The 17407-nt window shown below is 28.3% G+C and overlaps 1 protein-coding gene across 1 annotated transcript in view; it reads right to left on the bottom strand.

Annotated features, from left to right (window-relative positions):
- The window catches only part of LOC136974032 (patched domain-containing protein 3-like), a 29955-nt gene extending 22228 nt beyond the window's left edge, over window positions 1-7727 (bottom strand). The window contains exon 1 of the mRNA XM_067268805.1: window positions 7447-7727. The gene's annotated coding sequence lies outside the window, so the exon portion shown is untranslated. The remainder of the gene's footprint in view (window positions 1-7446) is intronic.
- Between the last annotated feature and the right edge of the window lie 9680 nt (window positions 7728-17407).

Here is a 17407-nt window from a genome sequence, read left to right as displayed (position 1 = left end):
ATTTTAGATATGCGTAGGTCGGAATGTTACATATGTTTTAGAAGTTTTAGTATTGTTTTTTTATAATGAATTGTATTGTCGAACAGCGTGACATTCATACAGCTGTTCAGTAATCCATGATATTGACGTAGACGGATCATTTGTTTGTATAACATAAAATAAAAATGACGTAAATACACTTCGATTCTAGGATATTCAGTCATATGATTACGTTATTAATTGTTTCCTCCCCATAAAAGAACTTATAATCTTTTATGAGAGTTTTTCTTTATGTCGACGAATTGTATTCTCTAATTATCATTTCTATTATATTCTTTTAAAGTATATAATGATGTCTCGTGCTTATTATGTAATTTTTTCTTTTGTCTTTTTCATTGAGAAATATATCTGATTCTATAATTTATATTTTTATTATAAAAATAAAAGTATAAATCAAAAAACAAATAAGCGTGATAAATTCGTTTCTGTTAATTTTCTGTGGACTTGGCCAAATCCATAAAGGCCAGCAGAGCGGAAACTGTCCGTTGTTCGGAGGTTTGACTGTATTTAAAGGATTATAAAATCAAAAAATTCACTTAAACAAATGTGTCGTTTCGAAAACTTTATTGTCTAAATATCAAGCTTTTATTTATAGACTATGCAAAAGATTTCTCAAAAAATTAATTCAGGGAGGATTTTTCAGGGAAATTTTTCTCATTATGGTATTACTAAAGTTGGATTTTTATGATAACGAAAATAATACTTTGAGGTAATTTGTTATTGTTGAACAATAGCCATTGATAGAACGTATTAAAAAGAAATGGACGTTGTACGGTGGTGGCCGTTGTTTGTTTGCATTTTTATTAAATATAAATTTTATAATTTCTAAAACAAATAAAATGTAGTCATTGAACTATTTAATATGATAAAACTCAAAACTGCACGTAATTTTTATAATTAGCCTTTAAAATAACTACATACGGTAAAACCTGTATAAACCGAAATCGAACATTTTTCCGGTTTGGAAGGTTTCCGTTTTAAACAGGTTTTTTAAAAAACAAAAAATCGCTCAGTTTTTTCGTTTAGGCAGATTTTCTTTTCATTCGGGTTCCGTTTTTGACAGGTTTTACTGTAATTTTGAAGATTTGGGATGAAGATATTTATCGAAAACATGATAAAGTATGGTATTGATGTTCTGTTATTGACCTAAATACTTTATAACATCAAAAATTAGCGCTCTAACATTATTAAAAGTAATTATTTTGAACAAATTCACGATTCCCACCAAGGCGGAATGGATAAAACCACCGAAATCTGGTATTTGGTCGCGGGTTCACACCTCGACTACGGGTTTTTTTCACGTTAATAACACCTAAATACGGGCCAGTATTCCATAAAAGACCTCCTCCCGGGAGGCATTCCCCCTCGATAGACACGTTGCCGTATACGAATACACCTAAACCTAAACAAACTTTCCAACTGGTAGTCCGAGATCACACTTCATACCATAGAATTATATTCCTATAAAATGTCAAGGTCTATCATCGTATGGAAGTGGAACAAATCAGCTTTAAAAGTTTATTATGATATAAAATTTATCACTTTATTACGACACTACAGATCTTTCCTTATTTTATAGTAATTTTGGCAATTTTTAACATAATGGATATTGTTATCAATGCTCACAAGATAAATTTTACAATAAAAATGACATTACTTATATAATTGTGATGTATTACAAGTAGACGAGATATCGCAAGATCGTTACGATGCTGTGACTGGTATTGTTGCTGTTAGTTACGCAGTAGAGTATGTGAAATAGTGGCATGATTTCTAAAACTAGAACGTAGATGAAGGTTTTTATTTGTACAATTACTGTAATATTTATAGATTAACATCGTAAAATGATGTCTTAGTTACATATAATAAGAAATTTTCGAAGATAATCGAGCGATTTCCTTATGTAATATGGAAAATATAGGTATAACTTACCTATAAAACAATAGATTATTTTTATTATCAAGTCGATTTTGTGTTGAAAAGGAGGAAAAGTTAAAATAATAATATAAAAACTAGGTTGAATCGATGAGATTATTCGATGGGCAATAAAGGCAATTGCTTGGGGCCCCAAACCAATCTTTTATAAACTCATTACTAAAGTAAGAATACAGAAATTTAAATTTGAGCCATATCTAGGGTCCCAGATCGCAGGCACAGGCAGTGTAGACCTTAAGGCAAAGCAACACAACTGCTAAAGGAAGTGTGTCTTCTATGGTAAATTAGTCCGTTGTGTCAGGCGCACAATGAGGGTGACCGGATGGTGAAGGACAATATATCCAGGATATATCGTCTTCCTGTTCCTTTAAGTGTTAGCATTTAGGAAGTATTGTTTCTTACTAACGATTATCAATTACGTGTATCTCGTCCCGTAGTCTAGACTCTAGTGTTCCATGAATACATGAACGTAAGAATACGTGACGAAACACTCAATATCTCAATCACTTTTACGATTATAATTTGTGGAATTATATTCGAGCTCAGGGAGGGGCAAGTGCCCCGTTTGCCCCATCTGCGAACGCCCATGACTGCATTCTGTGAATAAACTAGATATAAATAAACTGTTTGTCAGTATGTTATCTTAATATAGATTATAATCAGACATGCATTAATAGTATAATACATAGGCTAATACAGTAGTGTGTCAAAACTTCTATACAGATGCAAATGCTACGACAGACATATTGATACAATTTTAACTTTATCAGTAACGGATGTTAAGTAGTCATTAAGGTATTTTTATATACAGTAAATTACCATGCTTTTCCTTAAAATAATACAATTGCTTTCTTATCGTCTACCATTTAAATTAGGTTATAAATATTTTAAGACATTAAGCACTTGTTATGAATGTATAAGAATTTCAACAGATATTTATAATTATTTTATATTGTTTAAAGACATTGAAAGGGTCTTTCTCCATACCCCATAGTGATTCGGCAAGGCCCACAATGGGGAGGCAGGGGCCTGACGTATCCGGAACGAATGGTTATGAAATTATAAATACATAAATAATAAAATAATTAAATTAAATAGAACACAAATTTACTTCAAAGCTATTTAAAATCGTCCACATACTATTTATTGTATATGTATTTATTTTTAAAGGTGAAAGTCAAGTTTTTAGGTCAGAAAACTGAATATTTATTGTAGATTTATATACATATATAAAAGACGGTAGGAACGATTACAAACATTTTTGGCACTTAGTAGGTCACTAGACTGATGAAAATAAGTTCATTTCGAATTATTTATTTATTTTTTGCAAAACTTAAAGAGTATTTTAACACCAGCCACATTATAAATAACATTTGAAATTACGCTTCCATCCTAACAACGCTTTCATGTAAATGACTCTAGTGTAATAAGTGGCCATTACTAACAAATGATCGTTATGTATACCAAAAAAGAAAAAAAAAACACGTAAAAATACAATTTTAATGATTTCTTCCTCGATATAACATCATAAAAAGTAGGCCTATACCTCATAGTTTCTTCACTAAAATTTTTTTTTAAAAAGAAAAAGAACAGCTTAACTATTTTTGTAACTTAAAAAAAATTAATTTAAATTTACTTTTTAAACTTCAATACACGCCTGTATTTCCTCGTTAGTATAATAATGAATAGATGATTTAATCAGTTGACATTATCTTAAAATCTTTTCAAAACAAATTTATTTAATTTATTCCTTATTGTTCATTATAATATTCGTTATACTTTATATCATATCGATGGATCAAACAGAAGGAAAAAACGCGGAAACTAATGTAAAAAATACACTAGTGACTCGATATATCGCTGTCTGTGAGATTCGAAATGCCACAGCGTTGTAAAGAGGAACCACCTGTTTTTAATCGCATGAGTCCATTCTGGTCACGGTCAGACATCCCTACGTCTGCTTTCTTTCGATTTCTTTCCGTCTCAAGTGTTGTGTTTATGAAGTGATACGCATAAAGTGTAGGCACGTCTCGCAGAGTATTGCAAATTGAATTAATTCAACTGCACTGTTAACTGCTAATTTAACATCTAATACATGTTACAGCTTAATGGGACCCATTATAGCTTCGTGGTGCCCAGGTGAATTCGAATAAGGGGCACACGTACAGTACAGTGTTGACTTCATACAGTTTTCTTCGAGGAATGCTTCCTTATAAAAGATTGGTTGGGGTCTTATGTTTGTGGGGGCCCTTTTTTGCCCGTAGGATAACGCGCCACTGTACTAATGAGATAAAGTAAAACCAGCAGGATCGGTAGAAACTGGGGGATAAATTGGATATCCACGTGCTATTGTAACGCGTTATATCGAGGGTCTTTGTTGTGAGTAACTATTATAAATAAAATTTATTTTATTGTTACTTACGTGAGTTAGTCCGTTAGTTTGTTTCAGTAACTCTGATTTAATAATAGAGGAAAATCAGTAATGTTAAACACGAGTGTCATTGACTTTCAACTTGATATTACAGTTAAATAATGAAAACTCTTTCAATGAGAACAATGTTACTTTTAAATCATCAATTAAAGAATTAATAGAAGTTTTTTTAAGTTTAATTTTTTTATATTCTTTTCTTATTTATACATTAATTACAATGGGTACGCTTACAGAGAAGTTTGAATTTACAAAAGGTGGTAATTATTGTAGTAAAAATACTTTTAATTAAAGGAAAATTTAACAGTATGAAGACAATGTATACGTTTTTCTTCCCGTATAAACTTTAAAAAAACGTTTTCAAAAGATTTAACATGTAGTATTTTAAGGTTTGCCATGAGATCATTGTACTAGATCATTCATCTTGCAGAAAAATAGAAAATAAATGATCCTGTACGAATGTACTTTATTGTAATTTTTAGACAAACAGATTTATCTGTAAGGTATAAGGAGACAATACAGCAATTTTTCTTTGCCCAATTCTGTTTGATAACAATATTGCATGAAATAATTGTAACTAAAATTTGATGTAATCACGTTATTAAGGTATTAAAATGGTTAGAATCACTTGGAAATTTTACTGTATATCCTTGTACAATTACATAATATATATTGAACTTGTCTTTTTTTCTATTTTATTTCGTTATATAATAGAAAAGATAACAAGCGATAACGTAATGTACAGTAAAACCTGTGTAAACCGGACTCGCACGGTACCAAATATTTTTTCCGGTTTTTTTTTAACACAGAAAATCGTTGCCTTTCGAATAATTTTCTTCCCGCTTAGACAGGTTTGCGTGTTATTAATCGCTCCGTTTCACCCAGGTTCCGTTTTAGACAAGCTTTATTGTACCGTATATTTATCTTTCCTCTTACAATGATAAACTGTAATTAAAATATATATTAAAAATATAATCGTGATACAAAAATTAGTATCTGTAGCGTGATTGTGTTACATGAAGCGCTTGCATACAGGTGAAATTCGTGCAAATTAAGGCTAATTACCCAATTAAAATTCGTCATACATTTTTCACCACGTAAATAGCAACTAGTATAACAATTTTCCGGTTTATTTTAATCAGATAATTATTTATTTAAAAAAATAACCTTAATTTTAGTTTATCATATAAGTAGAACCTATAATTTTGATGTTTGGTTTACCAATCAATTTTACTTTCCCTGCTATTGTATGGTAGAACAACAGGGAAAAGTATGTGTGTTTTGGCCTGTATCTCAGGACCCAACAGACGAAAATTTTGAAAATTGGCAGGAATACTTCTGTAATATGCATAGAAGTATTCCTGCCAAATTTAGAATTTCAGCGAATTGATGCTAGTATGTTTTGGAGATGAAATCAGGAGGGTAATAGAGAGGGTAAGGGTCATATCACGAATGAAAAGTAATGAAATTATAACTTATATGAGTTTTTAACTCACTAAAAGCGAAGTTTTCAAATTACAGACGTATATATTCGCACTATCGTCCGTTGTCTGTCCTTTGTTAATCTCGAGAACTGAGTTAGATAAAAATCGAGAAAGTTTAGGAGCCGAAGATCCCGATTAATTATACACAAACTTCCGTTCTGGACCGGATGTAACGTGACTTTTTGAATTAGAAGATGATTAAACATTGCATTGTGACGACGTCACAATATATAAGTCTTACGTAGTTTTGAGTGCGAGAAAAGCTGTGTCATTGTCAACTTTATAAAGTAACGTCTACGTAGTTTGAAAAAAATATATATATAAAGCATTATTTTTAATATTAATCATTAAGATCTATTTATAATTATGACTTCTGTCGTTGCAGTATATAAAAATCGTATAAAATAAGACAATATATTTATAAGTCACGAATGCATTACGCTAGAGAAAACAAATTGAAGGATAGAAAACAATGTTGGAGATCAAATATTGTAATTGAAGAAAAAAGTTCCGAAGGACAAGCGTGTGTTTATTTAATGCCAATTTTATAAATCACATAACACAATGTGTGTTCTACAAAAGACGGGAAAAAACAAATTAAACTTTTTACATGTTTTAATCAGTTTTTACAAGAAAGGATAATTTCGCAATTAATTTCACTTATAGTTTATAGCTATTAATTATTTCAATAATTATTATAATAGTCTCGTTCTATACATTATTTATCAATGCAACATAATGGAAATGACACTTCCTTAAGATCAGGAAAGCGATTATTCTTCTATTATGAATATTAATTTATATGTTTAAGCAGTGTAATCACTATTTAACAAAAATTTTATGTTAATAAACTAGTATACATTGATAAATATATATAATTAATGAGTGTTATAAGTGCATATTATTTTACATAAATAAAACAAAATTAAGTATGCGATTATGATGGCATTCCTTTAAAATTTTATGAACGGACGGGTATAATAACTGTTTTAAATATAGTAAAATGCTCCATAAAACTCTTTTAACTTCCTTTAAATCGAAGGAAAGACCATTCACCACCTGACATGACAATTAACTTACACAATATAATTTTAAATAAGTAATGAGAATACGAGATGAAATCACCGAGGAAAAATTTTTCAAATATTTAGGTCGAATAATACTTAATTAATTATCATATAAATTAAAAATTTGATTTAATATATATATATATTTAACACAAGGATGCAACTTAAAATACACCTAAGTGCCTTAAGTAACAACAGGGATGGGTTGAAAGTAAAAGTAGGAAATGGATTCAAAAACAATATGAAAGTATGTACAGTACGTGTAAAGTTACGTATTATTTTAATTATATTATTAAAAATAAGCATAATAAAGTTGACAGGTATAGTAGAAATTACTCAAATATGTACGCCGGTATTTAAAAAAATGAGTTTAAAATTATTAACGTACACAATTATAATGATAATTATTAAAGAAATATATAAAATATTCCCGTTAGGTTACTACTAATTTATTTATGTAAACATTAAACAACAGAAAAACCATAAAACTTACGTTTAACAACAGATCATGCTTGCGACGAGATAGTTTTCCTCGAAAGATGTAGTACAGTGATGTACAGTTATAGGAAGATACAATTGCTTAATATAAACATCACGTTGGCCAGTAAAACGTTTGTTTAGTTGTTACTTCATTAAAATATTCTGTTATATTGTTTAGGAAAGTGTCGAATAAAGAGAGGAGAACGGAGTAAAATCGAGTTAAATAAACCAACTTATCGGGTTCGTGAACTTTTTTCCTTATTTGATTGTTCACGATCCACTTTTCTTGTCTTACACAGGCATTATAGTTATTGACTCTTGAGACGTTTCTTATTAACCTGAATTAAGACGAAGGTATTGTTTACATTTTAACTCCGCATACTGTTATTAGTTTATTATATTTCTAAGAAGGAAATTACGTATTCATTCTTATCTTGTAAATAATTTTAACATTGATAATTATCTATTTAATATTAAGATAGGATCTCAATTTTAATTGGTTAGTACTTCAAGTGACTTACGCGTAAGTGTTATTCTTAGTGATAGTTATTTATACGTTCGTTTCGCTGTTTTTTATATATTAATTAGAGATAGAAACTATAAAAATATTCAAAGTTTAAAATGGTAAAGTCCAAGACAAATAAATTATAAAATACAGTACTACATCAATACAGAAAGACAGACAAAGCATCCCATGGTTGAGGAGTGTAAGTTACATATCTCAATCTCTTTTACTATTATAATTTGTAGAATTTGACTCGATAACGTGGAAAAAGTGTCACATTTGCCCCCCTCTGTGGTCTAGTATAAGCATTCAATTGTACATAAACTATTAAATAAGTTATAAAATGTCGACTTGATGAATAAAAGAACACGATGATATTCTAGTAAGTGAGATGTTTACATTGAAATGACAAGAACAAATATGAGAGTCAAATAAAGAACTAATGGTAAGTAAAAAGGACAATGATTAATAATGTTATCAAGGAAAGTCAAGATAAAATTCTCTCATTTAATACTATCAAAATATTAATTTGTCAGCCATCAATAATACTTATACTTGAATTATATAAAACAATATAAAAGTAAACTTTAGAGAGATTGATTTTAAAATTGGGGCATTAACGAAATACAAAAACGTTACAAGAAACTTCCGTCTTTGTATATAAATAATATATTTTAAATACTAGGAATAAAAGGAAATAAAAATTTCCTTTTATCTAAATTTAAAAATGAAAATTGTTACTACATTTATTTAAAAAAATATATATTAAAAAAGCAACTTTGAATTTGATTAATCAACTTATGCAGATAAAAGTTTTTAGTAGTTGATAACAGAATAACATTTTATCTAATAACTGAGCTGTTACTGATAATAAGATTTCATTGTATCTATATTATATGTTATATTTTCCTGAATAACTGCACAGATAAGGCAAAATTTATATAAAAAATATATGCTTCAGGGAATTTTCAATGAATTAAAGGAAAATTAAATAGAATTTTATCTAATTAGAGTTTATAACCAATGTGTTTAAAAATAACTAAAACTTATTTGGATAAACAGTTTCTTTTCTGTTCATTTTTTTTAGTTTAATTGTTCAAAGCCTTTATTTATATCCTTTATTATATTATATAAGCCTTTATTTGTCATTCAAACCTTTATTATAAGTTATTATGTATATTTAAAACCCTAGTGAAACCCTATAATTATAATTAAATTATTATATTGATTGTAAGAGCTTCTATAAAATATTATATAAATCAATATATTTTACACGTTAAATCTGAAAATATGCTAAGAAATGATACATATTTCTTTATAATATATACAATTTCTCAGTACAGAATATATAAAATAATATTAATTAATTATATGATAAAAATGTTCAAGTTTCCTGAACCTTTTCTCATCTTAGCATTAAGAAAGATTTTCCTAATTCCGTTCATAAATTATATAATCCGAAATTATTATCAGGACTACGAGGAAGTAAGTAGGAATGGAGTTTTCCTGATAATAAAAATAGATTAACCAGATATCATTATCCAAAAATTAAATACAAGAATGAGTGTTAGTAAAATGAATTTGTATAAAATAAATACTATAAAATGTTCTTTAATATTTTGTGAAATTCATTTATATTTTTATGTAGTTCAGAATCTTATTCAACTATCCTAATTTATTCAGGGGTTTCTTTTGTCTCTATGTTTAAATTTCTCTGATATTGTCATGTGGAATGATAGATTATACTGCTATATTCTATTATACTACTTAAACAGGTGTGTTTTTTTCTTTCTTTTGTTTGTAAAACTAATCATTTATGCAAGACACCATGTTAGACAAATATACACAATAAAAATAATATTACTGATATACTTTTCAGGGATAAATAAGGAATTATTTTTTGAATATGTGTTCATTAAAAGCATTAATATTTTTTTAAAAGACATGGAGGAAAATGTAAAGTTGTGTTAAGAATACTGAGATAATTGTCTGTGAATGTATATAAAATTGTTTTTATTATAAAAAAACAAATGTAGTATAGAAATATAACACATTCTGTGATCATAAATTATAATTTTATTTCAATATTTTAATGGTTTAATTTTATAAGATATAAGAAGTTTACTCTGCCATTCTATATTTCTAACTGGATTTCCTTTTTAAATAATTAACAATGCAAGTAATTTATATTCTTGAACATATTTATTTTTTAATTTATTTTCAGATCAGATTTATTCGATTTTTGTGTTATTATAAAATCTAATTATAAGATTTTAAGCTTTAAAAAAGCTTTTGTACTTATAATTTGAAAAGTATTTTAAAAGTCATTCCTTGTATCTTGTACACAGATTGAATTATTTCTTAAATTTCTCTAAAAATCGACTTTAATAAAGGCTTTTTTTCCATTAATAGTTATTTATTTATAGTTTAATAAGGATGTAAAATTTAAATATATATATATATATATATTTACTATTTCCTGCAAAAGATAAATAGTTTAGAGGAATGTAGTTTACAGAATTTTAAATTATTTGTTTATCCATATTTATAGAATTTACCTGAATTTAATTATAAATATTTTAATCAGAATGTAACAAATCTGTAATTTTTCTAGCTAAATAATTAACTTTATTCTCACAAAATAAAAATATCCTTTATAGTTTCTTGTTCCTGCTTGTATACGACTTTTCCTCATTGCTTATGGGCATAATTTAAGCTTTTTTTTTGCTACTTTTTCTCCTTATATATTCATATAATATCATTTATTTGAAACTATTCGTTAACCTGTATAAACCTGTATATACATTCTTAAAATTTTAAGTTTTCTATTATAAACTTTATCCCTTGAAATTCCGATAGCAATCTACAATTTAGCCTGCAGTCTTCAGGCAAAGAACTATAAGGAACTAAATAAAATTTATGGTAATTTTTATTTCGTTCCTTTATATTTTTCATATAAAATATTTTATTATTTATTATTATATTTGTATGAAAATTATAAGCCGATTTTACAGCTATTAAAAAAGTTTAATAAACATTTTTAAAACCATTTTTCGCCCTGTGGGCACTAAAGGGACTAATTAACTTGTTCAGAAGCATGTACAGTACATTATAATTTATAGTCTATACATGTAAATATTTGCCGTTTTAATTTTTTTTCATTTTGATTAAATATAAAATAAACAATAAATTAACATAACGAGTTATAATTGCAACTATCGAAAACATTAATCTAGAAATTTACATCTATTCGATTGACTTTTTTCTGTTATAGATAATACTGTACATGAGTAATCATTCAAATTAATAATATATATATATATATATATATAAATTTTTAAGATTATAATCTGACCAAAGTTCCAATGTCAGCATTCTCGAAAATCCTTAAGTACAATTGGTCTTGCACGCAATATACATTAGTTATTTTCCTATTTGAATGCCACAATCACATTGGATGGACAGATGAGGGGCCCTTTGCGGGCAGAAGGGTGAAGTTTCCTCGATTAAAAATAACCGTTGACCTCCTCCTGAATGAAAGAATTGTCTCCATAAAGTTTTATTACTCAAGCTGTGTCCAACAGAAGAAACAAAAACACTTTCTTTCTTGTATATTAGATCAGTAATGAATTCATTTATATTTCTGAATGACACTTTTATAAATAAGATTATTGAATTTTTTAAGATGATAACAACACAAATATTTCTTTCATAAATAAAAATTTATTATATTTATGTTTTTCATTAAACATAACCTTACAGTTAAAATCAAAAGCTTCAGTGTCGTGTTATCCTTAGTCTCCCATGTACGAGGGCCTCAAAAAAACATTGGTTAAAAATGATTCATTCCATTGCATTTCTTGTATATAGGTTTAAAAATTTTAGAGAATAGAAAGAGTCAAATTTTTTAATCATACACATTATAAACTATAATTTAATACGTAAATGTTTATATATAATAAAATATATAGAGGAGAAGTAACTAATCGGATCCCTGCTAAGTAGGACCTCCGGCTTATTTCTCTAAAGAAGCATTGCGAACTTGCTTTAAGTAGATTAAATATAATACTTCACAATTTTGTCATCAACCTGTGGAATCGTTATTACTCAGTTTTGGTTTTTCTTCTGTGAAAAATGTGTAGATTTTCATTCTTGCTGTTCACGAAATTGTTGAAATGTGACTTTGTGGTGTTCTATACAGGTAATAGTTCGTTCCTCGTTACTGACATGTAGTAGAATTAAATTAATATATTATGTGCTTTTTTAACAGTTTTTGACACACAATAATTGATGATGCCAAAAACATTCCCTTTTCCTAAGAGTCGGATTTCCATGCCCTCCAAAGGAAAATCTCCACATTTTTGAACATTGAGTTCGACTAATTACATCTTTTACAATGTTTAGATTCAATGGTAGAAGAAAGAAGACAAAACTAAATGGCTTCATAATCCATGGCTAAATCCATAGAATCTATGAGAGAGAAAGTGGAATGTAAAAACTAGTAATAAAAAAAAAACAAACATCGGTTCCTAAAAACGAGGTTATCACACTAAATGAATCTGTCTGCGTGTTTTATGGCGGAAAGTGGTTATAACCATGTTAAAAATTTTCTTATTTTAAGCCATTTCAAATCAACAACGTTATTTTAGGCCAGTTTCATTATAGAAGAATCCACCCTGAAAACACCCCACCCATGACAGATCGCCCAAGTACTGCGTTGCTTTATGTCACCAATCATAGCCTATTTTATATAACATATTTATGATTTTAATTTGAAATCTACGTGAAATTCTATTACATAAGTTTATAATTATAAAGTAAATAATTTTTTTTAAGTTTCTTTATTGTATAAACAATTATATAATTATACAGTAAATATTGTTAGAATAAATGATAATAATTAAGTAATATTATAACTATTATTAGATATGAGAACAGTATCCTTACATTGTTCCTTTATACATACCCACATGTAAAAAACAATAATTTTCTCTATAATAATATAATAGAATTTTTAAATATTTCTTTTAAATTGATAAACATAGAACAATTAAAAATATAATAAATTATGTATAAAGGAAATTGTCATTAGAAATGTAAAAAAAGTATATATTTAAACGTGAAATAAGAGAAAGGTCATCTCACTTTGAACTATTTATTTCAATTTTTCTATTTTAAAACCGTAATACATAAAACTTTTAGCATAATATTACAAATAAACAACTCGTTCTTATTGGCAGTTATGCGATGAAAATATCTCTTAAATAATAAATTATATTGACAAACTTATTTATAACTGATTTAAGAAGTTTAAATATAACAAAGTATATTCGTTCTATTTAAAAATGGATCATAATTTAAAGCTTAATTAATATACGTAAATACAAAACTGGTTGCAATATAGATTATGGAAAAAAACAGTATTGTTCAGTACAAAGATTATCTCGGAATACAAATAAATTTTATTTGCATAAAAGACGTTCACCTTTTTTTAGAAAAATTATCATTAAAAATAGAAAATTAAGAATAAACTAATTAAAATTTTTGAATTAAATTGGAAAATTTTTAGATTTCAACTATTTCTGTGTGCAAATAATACAGTGTGACTTATATTTGCCAGTTTATGTCGTTCCAAAATCGCGTAAATACGAGGGTAATGTTCGTTTTAAAATTAGAAAATAACCAACAAACCTTCCTTGGATCAGGAACTCGTGTCATAGACTCTTTGGGCATGGACCGGAAATATCCACCCCTTCATAGGTTATTTATTAATTCTAAAATAGGTGCAATTTTCCGTACAATTCTCGCAATTCCCGCAGTAGTCAAGACAATAAATAAGTAGAAAAGAAGTAACATAGAGTAAAATGAAACTGTAATCACCGATGAAGTGGCAGATTCAAGAGGAGGGCTACAGGGACTTAAATCCTTCCCAGTGACACACACACACACACAAAAAAATAAAATAAAATTTATTTGTTTGAAATTTAAAATTCAAAGAAGTTATGGATCTTTTATGAATACCAAAATCCAAAATCTGTAAAATTCAAAGAGGGTCCTCTGGGTATCTCTGTATTTCCTTTGGGTACTTCTAGATCCTCTTTGGCTAGCTGTGATTACTTCTAGATCCTCTTTGGGCAGCTGTGGGTACTTCTAGATCCTTTTTGGGCAGCTGTGGGTACTTCTAGATCTTCTTTGAGTAGCTGTGGGTACTTCTGGATCTTCTTTGGGCAGCTGTGGGTACTTCTAAATCCTTTTTGGGCAGCTGTGGGTACTATTGGATTTTCTTTGGGTAGCTCTGTATTCTGCTTGGGTACGTTTGGCTGCGCCCTTTCTGTAATTTGTGTACTCATCTAATCGTAGTACATGGGAATTTCACCCTCACACTTTCATACTCTTATGAATATTTTATTATCGGAAATATCGATTGAAGAGCGTATCGAATTTTCTTATATCGAGTACTTGGAAATCGAGGACACACTTATAATTTGAAGAAATTGGTGTCTCTTATCTTATAAGAGACCTTAACTTTCGTAAATTATAATTATTTTATTTGATAAGAGATGTTAAGGAAATAACCACAGGTTACTTTATAAAAATATATATAATTTAATAATAATTTATGATTTTACTCATTATTTATTTATATTTTTTCCTTACTAATTTGGTATTCTGATGAAGAATAAATTATTTTAAGTAAAAAACAATATACCAGAGAAAATAAATAAGTAAAGTAAAATAAAATCAGATTGAATACATGTACAGTACAACACAACAAATGTAATATAGTCGAACTTCCAATAACGGCTCATTTATTGTGAATGTTGATCAAAAATGAACACAAAATTACCTCCAAGCAAAAGCCGCTCTCAACAGGAAATTTTTCATGTTTCCGTCACTGGCCGTTGTTTAGAGGTTTCACTTTTACATAATGGCCAACCAGTGGCCGAGTGGAGAAAACCACTGACGGGTTTGCGCCTCACCAACGGACTGGTGGGAATTTTCTGGGTTTTCTTCAGTCAGTTTTCCATAGAAAGTTCTCTCGGCAGCCATCTCCCACTTGGAAGATCGAACATTGTAGATCTTCGTACAAGAACATTGAAGATGTAGCATTGACTTATCCATGAACAGATTTACAAGAGTTTTAAACATTTTAATTATTTTACTGTTTATTTATCAAAAAATTATATTTTCCAATATATTTCATTATTAATTTTTTCAGCTATTATTTTAACGGATTTTTTTATTTGTATAACATAAAATAACCTGCCTGAAAATATTACTAAATATATTAAATTTGAAATTCCTAAAATAATATATAATATGAAAATCGCTGGCAACGTTGTTGCTGGACTCTTCTAGCATTTTTTATTCGTTTTCATTCCCAATAGTTGCTTCCATTAATCTGTCTTCAGACTGATTCGGGAGGTATTAAGAGGGTAAGGCCATACCGTCAGAACCAATAGTCCGATTTTCCTGAAAATTTCTAGAAATATTTCTGCTTAACACTCAAGCCTTCCTGCAAAATTCCAGAAATTTTCGACGGAAGGAATAGGAGTTATTAAGCTTCAAATTTGTTTTAAAAATTATCACCCCTACACACTATCATCCTCTGATCCTGAAAATGTAAAAGACTTGGGGGTGATTTTATATACCAGCCTGGGAAGTAAAAACAAAAATACACAAGTGATTTATGAATCTTTATAAAAGTCCATGTTATTCACTTAGTCTATAAAACATTAAAAATAAATAAATAAAAAATATTAAATCGTATACTTGGAAGTATAATGTTGAGAAATGAGATTAGGAAGTGTACTGTACACGTTATTTTCATAGTGACTTATAATAATAAACCACAGATCATTGCTCTCCAAAATGAATTCGACTGCAAATGTTACATTCTCTCGCTAAAGATTCTTATCGTTTCAATTGTTTGTTTTTCCTTTTTTTTACTTAAATATATAGATTTTCCTTTTCTTATAAAAAAAAACTTCCATTTCCACATCTTGAAAGATAAAGTATAACAAAGATTAAACATTTTAAATCTTATCTGACTTCATACATAGTTGCAGAATCAAACGTTTTCAAATGAGCATTCTGAAGTAGAAACCTTATATTTTATCAAAACAAATTAAATATTAGGCAGATTATTTAACAATTTAAAATTAGGCAAATTAAATTAAAACAAGGAAACCCTAAGATTAACGTTAAGTAAATGTTAATTAATAAAGAAACGTTCTAGTATTTATTTTGTTTTTAAAAAAAAGAAACTAAAGGGCCAGGTCCATACAAGATCTCGGCCTGAAAAGATGTAAAAGTTTCGTTTTCTCTGAAGCATTACAAACTGAATTAAAATAAACACCCGTCTTCTATTACTATTATTTATTTGTAAGTATAGAAGAAGAAAATATTGACAGAAATTACTTTACAAAAGTACGTTTACAGTATGTCAGTAAATTATATTTGTAGATCACAATGTATAAGAAAGTATAGAAGGGTGGTCTGTAATAATACCATAAGCTTATGAGATCTGTAAACAGGAAATCATTTAGGCATATAGGAAGTAATTATATTCTAAAAGGTTCATTAGAAACTGTTACGGTGTGCAAAGGCTTTTCTATAAATAATACTCTCATAAATTTATGAAAATAGTAGCCTATTTTGTTTGGATTAAATATAAATTTAGTGAAAATTATGTCGCCTATTATAAAATATCCGTGGTTAGAACGAATAAAGGCCTTCTTAATACCTGTAGAGTGAAAAAAGTTAGTCAAAATGTTGTTGTTACTTCGCAAAATTTGTAGGAAGATCGACTAGATCGACAAAGATACGGTAAAACTCCACTTATCCAAATTAATTGGGACCTTCGGCCGTCCGGATAATAGGATTTTTGCTTAAAATATTCATTTTTTTTCTATACAAACACACCGTTATGAACTGTACATTCGTACATAATTATGTGCAAAAATGTGAAAATATACTACAAATAACCGACCATTTCTAATCAGATATAATCTTTGTACTGAACAATAACCGTATTTGTCTTTTTATATTCATTCCAAGAAGAGCAAAAAATAAATTATTTCATACCTTCTGTTACGATAGTGTCTATGTTAGTTACTCGCCTGCTAACTTCTACATCTTTTCTCTCCCCATCTTCGGAAATCTTTATTCCTTGTCTCCTGGGCATCTTGGCTTAATATCCTGATGAGGAATAACGCAACTTTCATCATATTAGATCCATAAATAAGGATTCTATGTACAGTACATGGAATCCTTGTCTATAAGTGTCGGGTACCATAGTAGCTTTGTATATATAGCTGAAATGTTTATAGCCTCCAGTTCAACACAAATTTAAATTTAAATCTGGATTTAAAAACAGTGATGGAACATAACGAAGAATGTTGCAATATGTTTTATGAATATAGGACTCTCTAGTGACCTAGTTGGTAAAACCACTGAACATTGGTCG

Source organism: Centruroides vittatus, unplaced genomic scaffold, assembly GCF_030686945.1.
Source record: "Centruroides vittatus isolate TY-2023 unplaced genomic scaffold, ASM3068694v2 contig_337, whole genome shotgun sequence".
Lineage (NCBI taxonomy): Eukaryota > Metazoa > Arthropoda > Arachnida > Scorpiones > Buthidae > Centruroides > Centruroides vittatus.
This window is presented reverse-complemented; position numbering and strand designations above follow the sequence as displayed.